Consider the following 15,093-nt stretch of genomic DNA (forward strand, 5'->3'; position numbering starts at 1 on the left):
AAGGTTCTGGCTAACACAGGGAGCTCAGGTGCAAGCAATGCACATGAGTGACCAGAAGGGGTGGAGTCTAGATCCACACCTCCTCACCCTCGTTTAAGGGTTAGCAGGTGAGGGAGCGGTATCTTTCTGGACAGGGACTGTGTTCCTCTCCAGCTGTCCAGTATCTTTCTGGATTGAGGTTACACTCCTCTTGAGCTGTTACTGGTTATTGGAAGGTGTCAACTAATTTTTTTCTTTTTTGTTACTTTTTATTACTCTCTAGTGTGCTTATATCTCAGTAGGAGGCACTGCTGTTGCTTTCCTCTGCTGTATGTTATCGGTGAGCCGACTAGGAGTCTAACCCTTTAAAGGTACTCCTACAAATGGTCTGAAACCATACTTCACAAGTCTCCTGAAATACTAATGTGGTATTCCTAAGTAACCAGTGGTGTGGTTTGGATGGAGAAAGACCACATCTTTAAATGACATCTTGCCAGTACATGTCCTGGGATTCTTAGGATCCCCATAGCACAGGGCTGCTTCCACAATTGAAAAATGGGGTCCCTTTTGGGATGGAGGAAATATCCGTAACTTCCTACCCCGCGTTGCTGAGTATTTTCATGGCTTCAGTGAAGATGTACTGATTGTTAGAGAGCAACAGTTGGCTGTATCTACTATGGTATGGCCACTGTTTATAACTTCAAATTAATTAAATGTGTCTGAAGATGCTTTGGCCAATGAAAATCAACTGCTACATGACCAGGTTGAAAAATTTGAATGACAGATTACAGTATTAATAGAGAAAAAGGCAAATCTGATCATTCCCCTACAAACAGTCTAAAACATCTTTTTGGAAACTACCTGAATAAGGGAGCCCTTAAAAATTAGACTCTGTAAATGAAAGAACTAAAAGGTTGGATCTCAGAGTTCCCCTTGAGCTGGATCCATTTGAAATCTGACTGATTGTAACTGAAAAACGAAACAAAAAAACCCACACAAATGCAAGACAGACTGGTGGAGGTGGCCCCACCCAGCCCACATTATATGTTACAGCACACCTATACATGGCAGCCAAACTTATGGATTTAGTACAGTGGTTTAATAAAAATGTTAAACCTTTAAACACAGGCTTGTGGTCATCTATGGAAGGCTTACAAAACTAAAGAATTAAGTTAAAAGTCTGGGTCTGATTAAATTTTCAGTGGGAATGAGAGATTTCATCCTGCAACAAGCTCCATCATGCCAGTATGGTATTTTGGTATCCATACTGAACTCCCTTGTGGCCTTGGAGGCCATAATACAGCAGGCTGCCCAATCAGTGGCAGCTCTGAGGGGAAACAGAGCACTACTGGCCAGGTATGATGTCCAAATGGTGGTGGAAAGGTCAGAAGTTTGTCTGTGACCACAACCTAGGAGATCAGCCCTAAGGAAATCCAATCTGGGCCCATTAGGGTCTCAAGAAAACAGATGTTCAATAACCTGATTAGGGCAGGAGTTCTATTTAAAAAGATTGACAGACAGCCTAATCAGGTCCTACAACAATTATGGAGACAGTTAGCTGACAAACAAAGATTCCAATCCTCTCCTAAAAGGGAAGGAATTGAATCATAGGATTCCATGAGAAATGTGGAATCTAAAGGATCTCGTAGTCCCATCAAAAAAGCATAAGCCTTCCCTGGCGACTGTGGCCAAGCCACTGAAGGAAAAAGATGTGGGGACTGCCAACCTAATGGTGTGATGGGGGAGCGAAAATCCCCTGGGTCTAGGGCATCTGGAGGGGACCAGAGGCCTTGTTTTGAAATAACAATTCCTTGGTCCTGAAAGAATATTCAGTGAGTTATGGCACTAGTGGATATTGGAGCAGAAACATCTTTAATATATGATGACCCAAATAAATTTTGAGGCACTGAGGCAATGGTACATGGGTTTGGGGGACAGATGATTCCCATAACCCAATTGTGGTTGAAACTGGGTGCTGAGTATCTCCCATTCTGGGAGTACAAGGTGAGAAGGTATGGCTAACCAAGGGAGCTCATGTGCAAGCAATGCACCTGAGTGAACAGAAAGAGTGGAGCGTGGATTTACTCTTCCTCACCCTCATTTGAGGGTTAACAGCCAAAGGAGCAGCATCTCTCTGGATAAAAATTGTGTTCCTCTCCAGTTGTCTCCTTGGAAGTGGTGAGCTAATTTTTTGTTTGTTTGTTACCTTCTATTACTTCGGTAGCACTTTATATCCTAGTAGATAGGCACTGTCATTGCCTTTCTTTGCTGTACACAGGTCCAGGGTGATGTGTTAGGAACATCTTTCATGTGTTGTGACTTGATGGTAATATAGAAGCCAAGCTATGTATAAGGCTGCAGGAAGGCCTGTAGAATTTCTCTGTCAGCACTTAATCTGTATCAGTGAGTATTTCAGCCACGGACTCTATGTACTGTTGCCTAGAGGAGTCTATTTCTCCTACATATGGCAAGCACTCCCTTTCACTGCTTTGCCAGCCTGCATGCCTGGAAAAATCTGCTGGAGTTGCTCATGGAGAGCTTCAGGAGGAGCTACAGTAGGTGTCAACGTTCTTGGCCTCCTGCAGATGGGCATGGAGTTAGGTCAGAAGGTTTTGTAAAACAAATTGGGTCTTAATGAAGGTTTATAGTTTGCATTCTCTTCAGTGTATTTCTTCCATCAAATGGTTATAATTTGTTTTCATCAGCAGTTATATATGTGATTATAGGTTCTCGGCTCCTTTACCTTTTTCTGAGACTCTTCGGAAAGGAGTGGAGCTCTTCCAAATCAGAGAGAGAACTTTCTCGGGAGCCGTAATGGGCTCCAGCAAAAACTAAGTACCACTGGAAAACTCTCCACTTCCAATAGTGGAAGAAGACAGAAACTGTTTCTTTCCCCTGACACAACAAGCAGCACATGCAGGAAGAAAACGAGCAGTTTCTCCCTTAACAAAAACATGATATAAACCCTTGCAACCAATATTAAAACACCTGCCAGATAGAAGAAACTTTACTGCACATGCTACTTGATGAAAAAAAGAAGGGAAAAGGTTAGCGTATGCTGAGCAATAATAATTTAATTTAATGCAGGGCTGGAGACACTCAGATATATCAGTTACCAAGAAAGCTAGGAACTTAAGTAGACTTAAATTACATATAATATGTCAAACATGTTGTATGGAAACTATTAGGTTATGGCCTGAACCAGTGATTGAGTACCTGGTGAGGAGGTGTGCCCAGCCTTGGGTGAAAGCAATTCATCTGTGTGACCAGAAGTGGGCCCTGGATCCACCCCTCCGTAACCTTATTTGAGCCTGGCAGACAAAGGGGAAGCATCTTTTTTTGGAGGTCACCTCCTTTGGGAGTTTCCAGTGAGCTCTTATACTCAGGAAGGGATAAGCTATTCCTTCCTTATTACTGAACTGCGATCAGTGCTATGTTGGGGTGATCTGAAAACTGGTCAGTGGCAGCTATATCCTTTGCCTTGTACTATACACGTGTCATAAGACTTGGTATTCTGTGTATATTAGCAAGCACTGTCCCAACATAGATACTAAAGAACTGAAAGCAGCATCTTCTCTTAAGCAACAAAGACATACAGAAAATGTCAGCAAAATCTTGTGCTTGGTGTATACTCTGCCATTATAAGGTGTCTATAAACACACTTCCTAGAACTAGGAAAGGAAGGAAAGCATCTTAGACCCCGTACTCCATCAGTAACCACTGTCCTACCAATTTCTTTGATTATAAATCATATTTCCTCCTACTTCCTGTCGTCAGTTCTCAAGGAAAGCACGTGAGCCATAAGCATCCTCTGAATTCCACAGTTTGTGAGCATTAATTTTGAGTTATTTCCTGTAGTAACACTGCATTTATTGAAGAGAAGGTTAATTATGAGTTTTCTTCATTTTTCTGATGGTCTGCTGCTAGTTCTGCAGTCAGTAGCTTTATTGGATCTGTAATGCTCTACCAGTGGATCAGCTCTTGAGTAACAGAGAAACAACCTGTGGGATAGTTGCTTAGGCTCCTTCTCTTCAAGAATGTCCTCCTTTCTATTTTGTGTGCCTACCTGTTTTCCTCTTGGTCCATTATTTTTCACTTTGTGTAGCAGTGGCCTGGAGCAGAGTGGTTCTGTAATATATCAGAGCTTCAGGAGCTGGTACCTGACCTGCTTCTGAATTATCAGCTTGATGAGGCAACAGCCACTTCTTTGACTTCATCCATCACAGTGTATTGTCTGTCCATCTTGCTTGTTTGTTTGGTTTTCAGTCCTTTGGTTCTGTGAGCTTTGCTTGATAATGCACTCATCCTCTGCATTGCTAATGGTTTGCTTTTTCTTTTCTTTGGTATTCAGGTCTTGCTCTATGTGGTAAAACCCCCAGCTGTGTCTTTCTCAAAAGTATTTCCCCTCAACACTGCATGATTTTGCTTTTCTCCGCATTCCTGAGCAACAACCACGACCATCATCCTGCCTTCCATCACTTTAATATAAGCTCTTTGGCTTTCAAGAGATCATTGGGTTAACCATGGGGTGAATGGAGAAAGGCAGAATCAGAAATGTAAAATCAGAAGGGATCATTATTGTCTCCTAACCTCATCCTTCTCATTTGACAAAGGGCACAAAACTTCTTTCTCTAAGCCTAGAGTTGTGTCTTGTAACTTGTGGCTTAACTGGAGAATTGCTTGGATACAAATTTCCACATACTAAGAGAGCACATCAGAACAAGTTCTGCATCAGAACAGCAGTTTGTTTATCCTGGAATTATATTTTTCTAAGTGCTAAAATACTTAACGCTTTAAGGGCAGACAAAAACTATAAATGACTTAACATTTTGATTGCAAAATTGTAGGTGGGGTATTGACCCTAATACTTTTGGATGTTGACATTAGCTGTTTCCTGACAAGGAGTGGAAATGGTATAGAGTAAAGTAAGATGCCAGTACAGAAATTTGGATGTTGCAAGTGTCCATTGTACCAGTGCACACATTTTCTAACTATATTTTGTGCAGACACATCCACTACATCTGGTCTAAGCAGTAACCCTTCACTCTCTTCAAAGATGCAAGGAGGACTTTTCTGTCCTTCTATGTGGAACTCCTCAGGCTCCACGGTGACAGTGCTGACTGCACTGTGCTCATCACATAACAACAGTTCCTCCTCACCACTTGACCTTGTGCTGTTGATGAGGTCTGAGGTTTTATTTTAAGATTCCAACTGGAAAAGCATTATTCTTTCAAGAATCTCAAGGCATGCTCTGAATTAGCGATTCCAACCTCTATTCAGGCTTTCTTTTGTCATATAACTTGATAGCAAAGTAGGATTTTTCGGTCTAATTCTGAGATGTGTGCAAGGTAAGATTCTTCTCAGGTACAAGGGTATGTGTGATGTGAATGATCTTTGGCCTGTCTGCAGGTCAAATAACTGAATGGAATTTGGCCCAGAGTCATAAACCATCCTTCTGCTTGCCATACTTAGGATCAGAAATGCAATCGCAAGGAGCTGTGCTCCTTGAAGATTCCTAGAGGGAGCAAACCCTGCCCAGAGGATCCTAATTCTGAGCTGTGCAGCCAAGGAGATGCTGACTGTCAGAGAGGATGGTGAAGTTACTAGAACCTTGCAGAAAGCTTGTTTTTTTTTTGTCTGCATAATTCAATATCATAATTTTCAGTTACAGAATCAATTTAATCTGGAAAATCTGTTCAGGAAAACAGTCTCTTTAATGAGAAAACCAAAGCTTTTCATAACATCACTTAAATTGTCCTGACTAGCAAAAAAACCCATGTCTGTTTATAACACTATTTAACCTTGCTCTGTGAAAACTAGCCATGCTGGCCCCTTGCTCTTTTCAACGACCTTGGCTCAGCGTGATCCAAAGCTTCAGCCTCCTTTATGGAAGAAAAATAAAGCAAACATTTTCCTTTAAAAGGAAAAGAACAGTATTTCTTTGTTACTTCTCAGTCATATCATCTTCCAAAGCATTCTGTTTCTGAGGGCCCTCAAACATAAAATACTCAGATTACATTAAAGTGTCCTTTGTGAGGACATATGCCTTATTAAGAAGACAGTGACACTGTGTTAAGAAGTTATTAAAAATGTAAATTCCTCTTACACATCATTACTCATGGGTAGGCTAAGGTTTGTAACAAAGCTCACTGAAATGGACTCAAAGCTCATTGAATTCAGAGTACTTTGGGTTGAGTTGAGAGATATGTGCTGTCTTTGGTACTCATTGACATGCAGCCCATCCCTGCAGTGATAAGAAGTTCTGGAGGACTGAGTGGCCTCTGGAAAGTCAGCTGCGTATTGCCGGCTGTACTTACATCACAGCAGATGCTTATAGCTACCCTCACTGATAGCAAGTGGAGAGGAACATGAAACTTCACAACTTGATAAATGGCTCCTGCCACATCTGTGAGGCACTGAGAATAGAATTGCAAAATCACAGAAGCAGTGATCCTTGTTGAGCTGGCAGGTCACTGGTTTTGTGTGGCTGTCTAAGGCATGCTCGATTTTCCACTCAGCCCCTTTACATAGCCTTAAAGTTTGGACTTGAAGTCACAGATTAGATCTGTCTCTCTTTATTGTTAACAGAAAGAGGGATGAATCACAAAGTCACTTCCCTTGGCCCAGAAGGCTGCCAAAACAGTCTCTCAGGGAGCAGGGGATAACCTGAATCATAACATTTGTTGGCCACAGAATATGAATTTCCACCAGGCAAGTAGGAAGACAAGGTGAAAAAAGAGGGGAGTGTGGCATTAGCAGGAGAAAATTAGGTTATGCTTTGGGCTCTATTTTACATCAGTAACCTCTGCCAGTAGTACAAGTCTTATCATTAGTCATGTGTATCTTGTCCCGTCCCTCCTGAAGTTTTGCTGTTGTTGGTGTTTCTGTTTGCTTTGGTTAAAGAAGATTTACTTCTTATTTATTTGTTTCTAAAAGCAAGTTCTTTCTAGAAGGGCTCAGCATCTTTTGTTCTATGGTAGCCTCATTCCACTTTTGTGATTGTCTCGCTGGCTAGGGAAAAGAAACTAGGGCCTAGCTGATGTGCATTTGTTTCTGCAGAGCTGTTCAATTTCTTAACAACATTCTTAAACTTTAAACTAAGACCTGATTCAATTTGCATATGTTATCTGAGGGAAAAGCATTTGGGACAGTTCCAGATATTAAGACTTTAAATTTTTCCACTGAGCACAATTGCATGGAGGAAAGAGAGAAGTCAAAGACACAGTGCCTGCTCTGCTGCATGTGTCAGTGTCTTCATTCAGACTGAATCACAGCAGTGTGATCTGGTGCTCAGAAACACCTTGATATCAGAGTAGCTCCATCTGAGCCCATCATGAATGTCCTGTGTCAACTTCTGACTTGTTTGCTTGCAGAGGCTTGAAACATCCTTAACCCTAAGTGCAAACAAGGGAGCACAGACCTGCCTGCCATTCAAAGTTCAACGTTTTGGCTTCAGTTGCCAGAGAATGGGGGTTTGAAGTAAAATGCTAGTCTGGGAATTGGAGCATCCAGTAACTTCTCCCTTTCTGCCAAGCATGCTGCAAAGCACGCTACTTCTGCAGCAAGGCTGACAAAAATCTACAGACAGTGATGTATTAAGGTGCCCCAGGAAGTATTTGTGAAGTTTGCCCATCTGAGTCTGCCAATTTATCTGTATAGAAGTGCTGCAGTGGTTTTAATCATGTACAAATTAGGCTGGAGGAGAGTATTTCTTTTAGAGGCAGCTCACTTCTTGATTTTTCTGCTGCATTTTAGAAGGAGAAAATGCTCCTTTATCTTATCTCAGAAGGAAGTTATTATTGTAAGACAGTCTGAAGATCAAAGTAACTATATAAATGAAGTATGGTTCAGCTTTGCATTTGTATTTGTGTGTACACTTATATATGTACTTATGCACTGTTTGCATTCACATCTCATTTGCCACAGACTGATCTAGAAATTCTTTGCAAACTGGAAATGCTCCATCTCTCTACATGGATATTTTCATGTGCCTGTGCACCAGCATTCTTTGCACTCTCAGTGTTGAAAACACAGAACTGAAACTGCCAGAGTAGGTGAGCTAGCAAGAAGTAGATGCCATTATCTGGACCTGGACCCATCACAGCCCTGAACCAGCCTCCTCCGCTGGGAAGAGTGATGTGGGATCTCCAGGTACACACATTGCCCTGCTCTGCTCAGCTAAGAGGCTGCCTTCAGTACTGTTTATCTTGGTGATATGAAGCCACACAACAGAAATGAATTGCAGAGGGAATGGAAACGCAAGCTGAGCACAGGAAACAACCAATTGCCACAGTATCCCTCAGCAGTCAAGCTTCCTATAAGTTATCATCTAAGCTGACCCTCCGGAGGTTACAGAATACTGTATGACAAGATCACAGCCAGCAATAGTATGGCTGCAGGCCAGGAATGAGGGAAGAAAGGCTAGTTCTTCAGGTCTGAGTTTTGCTGACACTGGCGTGTATTTTTCCATGCTTGGTGTTTGGATGCCAGTATGCTGAAGGAGAGGCAGAGCTGGTTTGGCAGAGCCCTGCTTATGTTACAGTGAAATTCCTGGAGCAGTGAAAATTTTCATCCATGTGGAAATCTTTTGATTTTGTGAACTGTGTTCAGAATGGCAGCAATTCTTCCAGAAGCCGTTAGCCATGAGTGTGTGGATAAAGACTTGAAGCAAAGGGCTGGATGGCTCTGGATGAAGGTTCTGTTCATGAGATCTGCACAACAGAGATAAAGAAAAGGACCAAAACTGAACCCATTTTTCCCTCTCTCTTGCCTATAAGGGGGTCTACAATCTGTGAATGTCTGTGAATCTGTATTTTTTTTCAATAAGAAGAGTCAGTTGAATCAGCTCAGGTAATAGTCTGAAAAGGTAGGATGAAAATCATTTAGTAATGGCAGTTCCTTGCACTGTGAGCACGAGCATGTCAGCTTAGAACTTAGTTATCAAAAATTGTTGAAAGATGCATAAGGTTATATTTGGTTCTGCAGTAATCTGGATCTACATGGGAAGAGCAGAATTAAGGTGGCATAAACTTTACAAACTTTCAAATGATATTCCATTACTGCAAATCCTGAATGTCACATTAATTTGGATTACTGTACTTTAAATAATTCATTCAGAAGATAGCTAAAAAAAAGTCTCAAAGCCTTTCAGATTCATCTTAGAATTGAGCTTTTGGGGTCACGTTGTGGGTGAATCCAAGCAAAACTTCCAAATTTTTCATGGCTTCCACCTGAAATCACCATGGGCAGGCCTCTTCCAAAAGCTTCTGAAAGTTAGCAGGTTCCAGAGAAGCTAGTAAAGCTGTGGTTTTGTGCCAAAACCTGAAACTTAATGAAATGCAGATGTTTGATGTAAATACTCTGCAGAGATGCAGCTGGGGCATGTGGGCAGGCTTGAATTCTAGAAGCATTCAGTGCAGTGTGTCTCACAGCACACCAAGCTGGAAAAGGTTGAACAAAAGAGCACAGGAACAGTGTATGTTGACAGCCTACATCTAGGGAAGAAGAGAATTCTTAAAAATCTTATGCATGCATAGTTTTCTCTTGTAATGAGGGATTTATCTTAAAACATGTCCTACTCATCAGGAAAACAACAGCACAGAGTATGAAAGACCTAGAAAGAAAGTTAATATTGAAGTTGATACTGAGTCTGTGCAGCCCTGAGAACTAGGGAACGCACTGAAGGAAAAGCATCAGATGGAAATTAAAAGCTACTGGTACAGTTAAACTGGAGAAATAGAAAAGACTGCAACAGTACAAACCCAGAATTGTGAGATAAGGACATTGAACTCAGTAAAGGTGGCAGGAGGTAAGGTAGAGCATGTCTTGGAAAGGTTGGAAGTATCAGAGGATTGTGTATCCTTGTAAAAAAAAAAAATTCTATTTGCAATGGAAGGGCTCAAGGTGACTGCACAGAGCAAAGGGAAAATAGTACAGGAATTTGTAAGGGACTGGGAGGGTGTTTCTACCAGTGAGGGATATAAAAAGCCTGCTGACCAGATGGTCACAGCACAGCAGTAACAAAATTCATAAACAGCCTACTCTGAGTTTGGCACTGGAAAAGGCCAGTGTGAATATACTAAGTCAAAAGATTGATTGCAAATACAAGTCCAAGATAAGGATGCTGAAAGGGTCCCTGAGTGCATGTAGCTGTATTGGTTAGGAAATGATGAACAGAATGAAAATTGGTGGAAAGCAGAAAAAGGCAATACCAGTGAGGTAGCAATCAGCACAAATGATGGAGGAAGTATGTAGAAGTTGTAAAAGACCCAAACTGTTATTTTGAAATATTGACAAAGTGCAGAAAAATGTGCACACCAAGGGAGGAAAGGGATTCCTCATGTGATAAGATTTTTTTTAAAGACTGAAACATAATTTAGCAAAATGAAAAGGATTTTCCAATCCACAGTTGCAAAGCACCCATCATTGGCAATGGCACAGGCAGTACTAGATAAATATGTCCAAATGGAACAGTTAAAGTATCTGCGGACAACTTTTATTTAGAAGAACAGTGCCAGAGCTGGGATACTGCATGCTGCCATTCAAATAGAAAGGGAAAATGTACAAGGATTAAGATACAAGTCATCTAGCATGGAGTTAAGCACATAGGTCCCTCAGTCTGATGAAGAAGCTACCTGCTACTGGGCTTCAGAAGAACAGAAGATGTGCTGCATGTCAGTTTATGCAAGTTTTAGAAAGGAGGCTAGAAGAAAAGTTATGCAATGTGGTGAAGAGTAAAAGAACCATTAGATCTTGTATATTCTGTAGGGATCATGGAAAGAACAGATGTAGGACTCCACGAGAACTCAAAAAAAAACCCCAAAACACCAAAAACCAACCCTCAGAACAAATGGAAGGGGTTGGTTTTAGTTGTCCATAAAAATGAAATCCATTCTGAGATGACATGAGCCAAATTATTAAATAAATTGAATGCAGTGGCAGGATTTTAACAGATCATCTTGAACACAATGTGCTCCAAGATCCATACTTTGACAGCAGTTTGGCAGATATTGCATTCTTAAATGGCCTTTTTGAGTATATTCAGTACAGTTCCTCTGGCAACAGAATAATGAGCCCAGGTGCTATGTCTGTAAGAGAAGAAAACCTACAGTGGTAGCTTAATAACTAGTTAACAGGGGCCTGATGTCAAAGTGATGTCAAAGAAAAGTAGAGGGATAGGACTGGAAATTGTGAGAGCTTAGTAAACTTGGACCAAACAAGGTTGAATACCAATTCCAAAGAAGAAAATCACTTATGTAGGATGGTGAGACTGTTCTTGAAAGAAAAATGCTAGAGAATGTAAAGGCTTGGGCCATATTGAACATACAATCTGAAAAAAACTGTTAGTCATGGAACAGACTGTGCGTCAACATATGGAGCATATGCTGCCATATGTATTTATCATTACTAGGCAGGACCTGTGTTGCAACTCAGGGATTGCAAAGCATTTATTAGTTTTGGGTGAACTGCTCTATTTCTGATCATACCTCTCCAAGTCCTCCTCTATGTCCTGCATCCCACTGTTTTGTTGAGCTTTGCACTTTCGTAGTCTCTGTTTTGAAAATCCAGAGAAGTTATGAAGTCACGCGCATCTGTATGTCAGAATTTGTGTCTCTTTTTCAATTTGTTTGCTCATCTTGTCTCAGCTATTGTAGCATTATGTGCACGCAAGACTGACAACCTGTTCCATGGGCTCATCTAGAAAAAATTGTAGGATAAGCAGATTGGTAAAATTGGCTGAAAATCCCTGGGTGAAAGACTATAACATGCTTGCCATTATCTTCGAGCAACCTGAAGGCTTCTGGTGTTTTATCTGTTGCAGTTTGATATCTTTATAGGCTTTCAAGTAAAAGAGGAAACTTGAAATGGGATCTAAAAAACGGTATAGTTTGATAAGAGAACAGCATTTCTTAGTCTGTGCTCTGTGAGACATCAGGAAGTGGGCTATTTTCCATTTTTTTTCTTTAAAACCTATGTGTATGTATTCCCACACATTCAAATTGGGAAAATGACCTAAAATTTAGTAGCATCTTACAATATATCTCAAAAGCATGTTTATTTCAGAAGAAAGCATTGCACCTAAAATAGGCCATACAACCATTTTTGTAGCACTCACACTCACTGTACTTAAATCTACTTTGTGTTGATATGACTTGACACAGTGACAAAAGACAATGACACAGGAACACAGCAGTAAGTGCTTGTCCCAGCTACCTTAAGTACCGTGTCGTACGTATGAAGGGTGGATGGGGAATCTGATTCATGGGGGGAAATTTCTCAGGCTGATAGGACACTGTGGGATTGGAAATCCTGGCTTCTGACAAGAGAAGATTGGAGAGGTTCCAGGTTTTGCATACTATAGAGAAGGAAGTCTTATTAGTTTATTTTACACATAATTCTAATTTCTAATTAACGTTTCTTCCGGAGATCAGCCTTGCTGTTCAAGCAGATACCGTTTGTTTGACTTCAGCATCACACAGTTGAGGGCTGAGCACTATGAAATGCAGCACTAATGGCTCTGAGGAGCCTGGCAGAACACATTTGGTTCTCTGTTCTCAAATTGTCTGCATTGTTTTGTGCTCTGCCTGGTAGGTAGTCCCATTGAGTATTTGTGTGATGTCAGATTTCCTCTCTAGAAATCTACCTTTGTAATCTTGTATTCTCCGTATACTTGCCCAAATTATGGCAACAACAGAGCAAGCTATAGAAAGTAAATTCTTCTCATTGATCCTCAATCTTGTAATTCTCAGCTGAGTGATTTTTTTTTTTTTTTTTGGCTATATCTTGATAGCTTGTGAATTAGAGTAACTGGAGTATAAAGTTAACACACTTTCTGGTTCTCAGATGAACTGAGGGGTGGATCAGGTTGGATCAAAGAGAGCTGTAAGTCAACTCCACCAAGTCTGCCTTGTTGGTTCTATACATCTCTGTATGCCTCTAGGACAAAATCTGCATCGTTTTTAGCCAGAGCTTGGAGCCAGTCTGCTCTGTTCAATTAGCAGCTCCAGAAGTAGCTCATTTCTCTGTCTAAGGGCTGAAGAAGCATCAATGGGAGCTGAGAAAGATTTAGGGAACAGGAATCCACAATAGACAAAAGGAACATTTTGTTTGGTATTTTTCTATTTAAAAAATCTGGCCCAAGCAATGCATGGGTGGAGTTGCATGTCCTTCCTGGGCAGGAACTGGCACCTGGTTCCATGCCAGCACAACCTTTCTCCTTCCCCTGGTGCCAGGGAAGGAGAAGAGAAGGAGTGGTCTCCCTGTAGGAGAGTACTCATCTGTAAGGTGCCCTGAAGGGAGATCCCTGAAAAGCTGACTCCCATGCTTAGCTTGGATGGGTGCTTAGGGACCTTACTCTGCAAGCTTTGCAAACCTGAATTCATGGTTCTTTTCTGTCAGAGTAGACAGGGTTGCTGGGTGCCATGTGAGGAAGATGAATCATCATCTAACTGAGGTCAGAGCTCCCTGCACCTTGCAGGAGCAGCTGGGACTGCCTGTGCTGATAGGCAGACTTGAGGCCAGATGCATCAAGGGTAGGGAGGGGCTGACAGTTCTACTGCTCCTGTTTAAGCTGCCATGCTCTGGAAATAGCTGTGCTGTTATCTATGCATCACCTAAAAGTCAGGCGGACTTGATAGCAAATGGGACCAAGCAATAAATGAACTTGCACTGTGTGACTTCATAGGTCAACAGGACAGGGAGGGGAGGAAAGGAGGAGGAGAAAGAAACAACAACTTCAGCTTCGTTTCAGACTCATTTCTCTCTCCACTGCAGTCAGACAGGTTCCTGTTTAAATCAGGCAACTCCATTTTTCATTCTGAATGAATCACTGCAATTCTGAGGTGGAAATAATAAAAGATCTGTCTATCGTCTTATCCAGCCAGGTTCTCCTACACTTTTGCCATTCTCTGCCACCCAAATCATTATGACAGCTCATGTATGGCTAATAATTGGCATTTGCCTTTTTCAGGACTAAGGGTAAAGTAATTGCCTCTGTAGGAAATGGTGTGATGCATTTTCTTTTCAGGTGGGAACATCCTCTAGCATAAGGTGAGAAGAAAGATGGATGATTCCTGGGCACTTAGTTCTAAGGATGCAGGAAGCAAAGTGCTATATGCAGCTTTATATTCGAGAAAACTGTGGCACAGTGAGGCATTACTCCCTTCTCCCTGAACATTTGTTCCTAGGAAAAGGGAGGAATGGGACATAAGCATTAAGTTGTCAATTGTTCTCAACTTTTCTTGCTGGGACATTCTGCCAGTGAAGTGGGTAACTGTGCTGAAAGCATTGATCTGAGTCTTCCCTCATGTGTTGCATGGCACACAGTGTGGGAAAGTCAAGCCATACTCTCACTGCAGAGGTGAGAGCATTGAGCAGGAGTGCTCTTGGGGAAAGTTCCCACTTTAATAGCAGCAAAGGCTGGGTTAATATTGAGATGAAATCCCCTCAGGGCACCTCTGTGTGTACGTCAGTGAAATTTGCCCTTGTCCAAAGCAGAGAGGCCTGCCAAGGGAAATGGGTGTAATGAATGTGTGATTGATTATGGGTTGATGTGGTTTGAGACACCATGTTGTTACGGTGCCATGGGTGGCAGGTGAATGCAGAATTAATGCCACTATCCAAACACTGCTGCAGTTGCACCAGCAGTACTGTGTTTTGTTTGCCAAGAAAGAGTAATTCACGCTGGAATGGATGTGTACAAGAAAACGTTGCAAAGATAATCAAGTGATGAGGATCTTATTTTAAATGGAAAAAATCAGGAGGGCTGTGGCTGCTCAGCAAGGTAGTCTGGAACGGAGGAGGAGAGATGATTCCTGCCTTTAAATGCAACACCTGTGTAAACACAGGCAGAAAGAAGAGAAAGTTAAACTAATGACTGATGTTGGCACAAAACCCAACAAGTTTAACTGGGATATAGAGAGGGTATGTATAGACCTGAACAAGAAGTTAGAAGGCTTTTAGCTGTTCCAGAGATTCCTCAGCTGCTGGGCAATGGGTTTTAGAATAAAAGCCCTTGCTGTTTCCTTCCAAGGCCTACAATAAAGGCATTATTTGTTTCCCCCTCTGAGGAAGGAGAGCACATGTCCCAAAATATTTCCAGCAGACGCATGGAGT

This window comes from Meleagris gallopavo, chromosome 5 (genome assembly GCF_905368555.1).
Source record: "Meleagris gallopavo chromosome 5, MGAL_WU_HG_1.1, whole genome shotgun sequence".
Classification (NCBI taxonomy): Eukaryota; Metazoa; Chordata; class Aves; order Galliformes; family Phasianidae; genus Meleagris; species Meleagris gallopavo.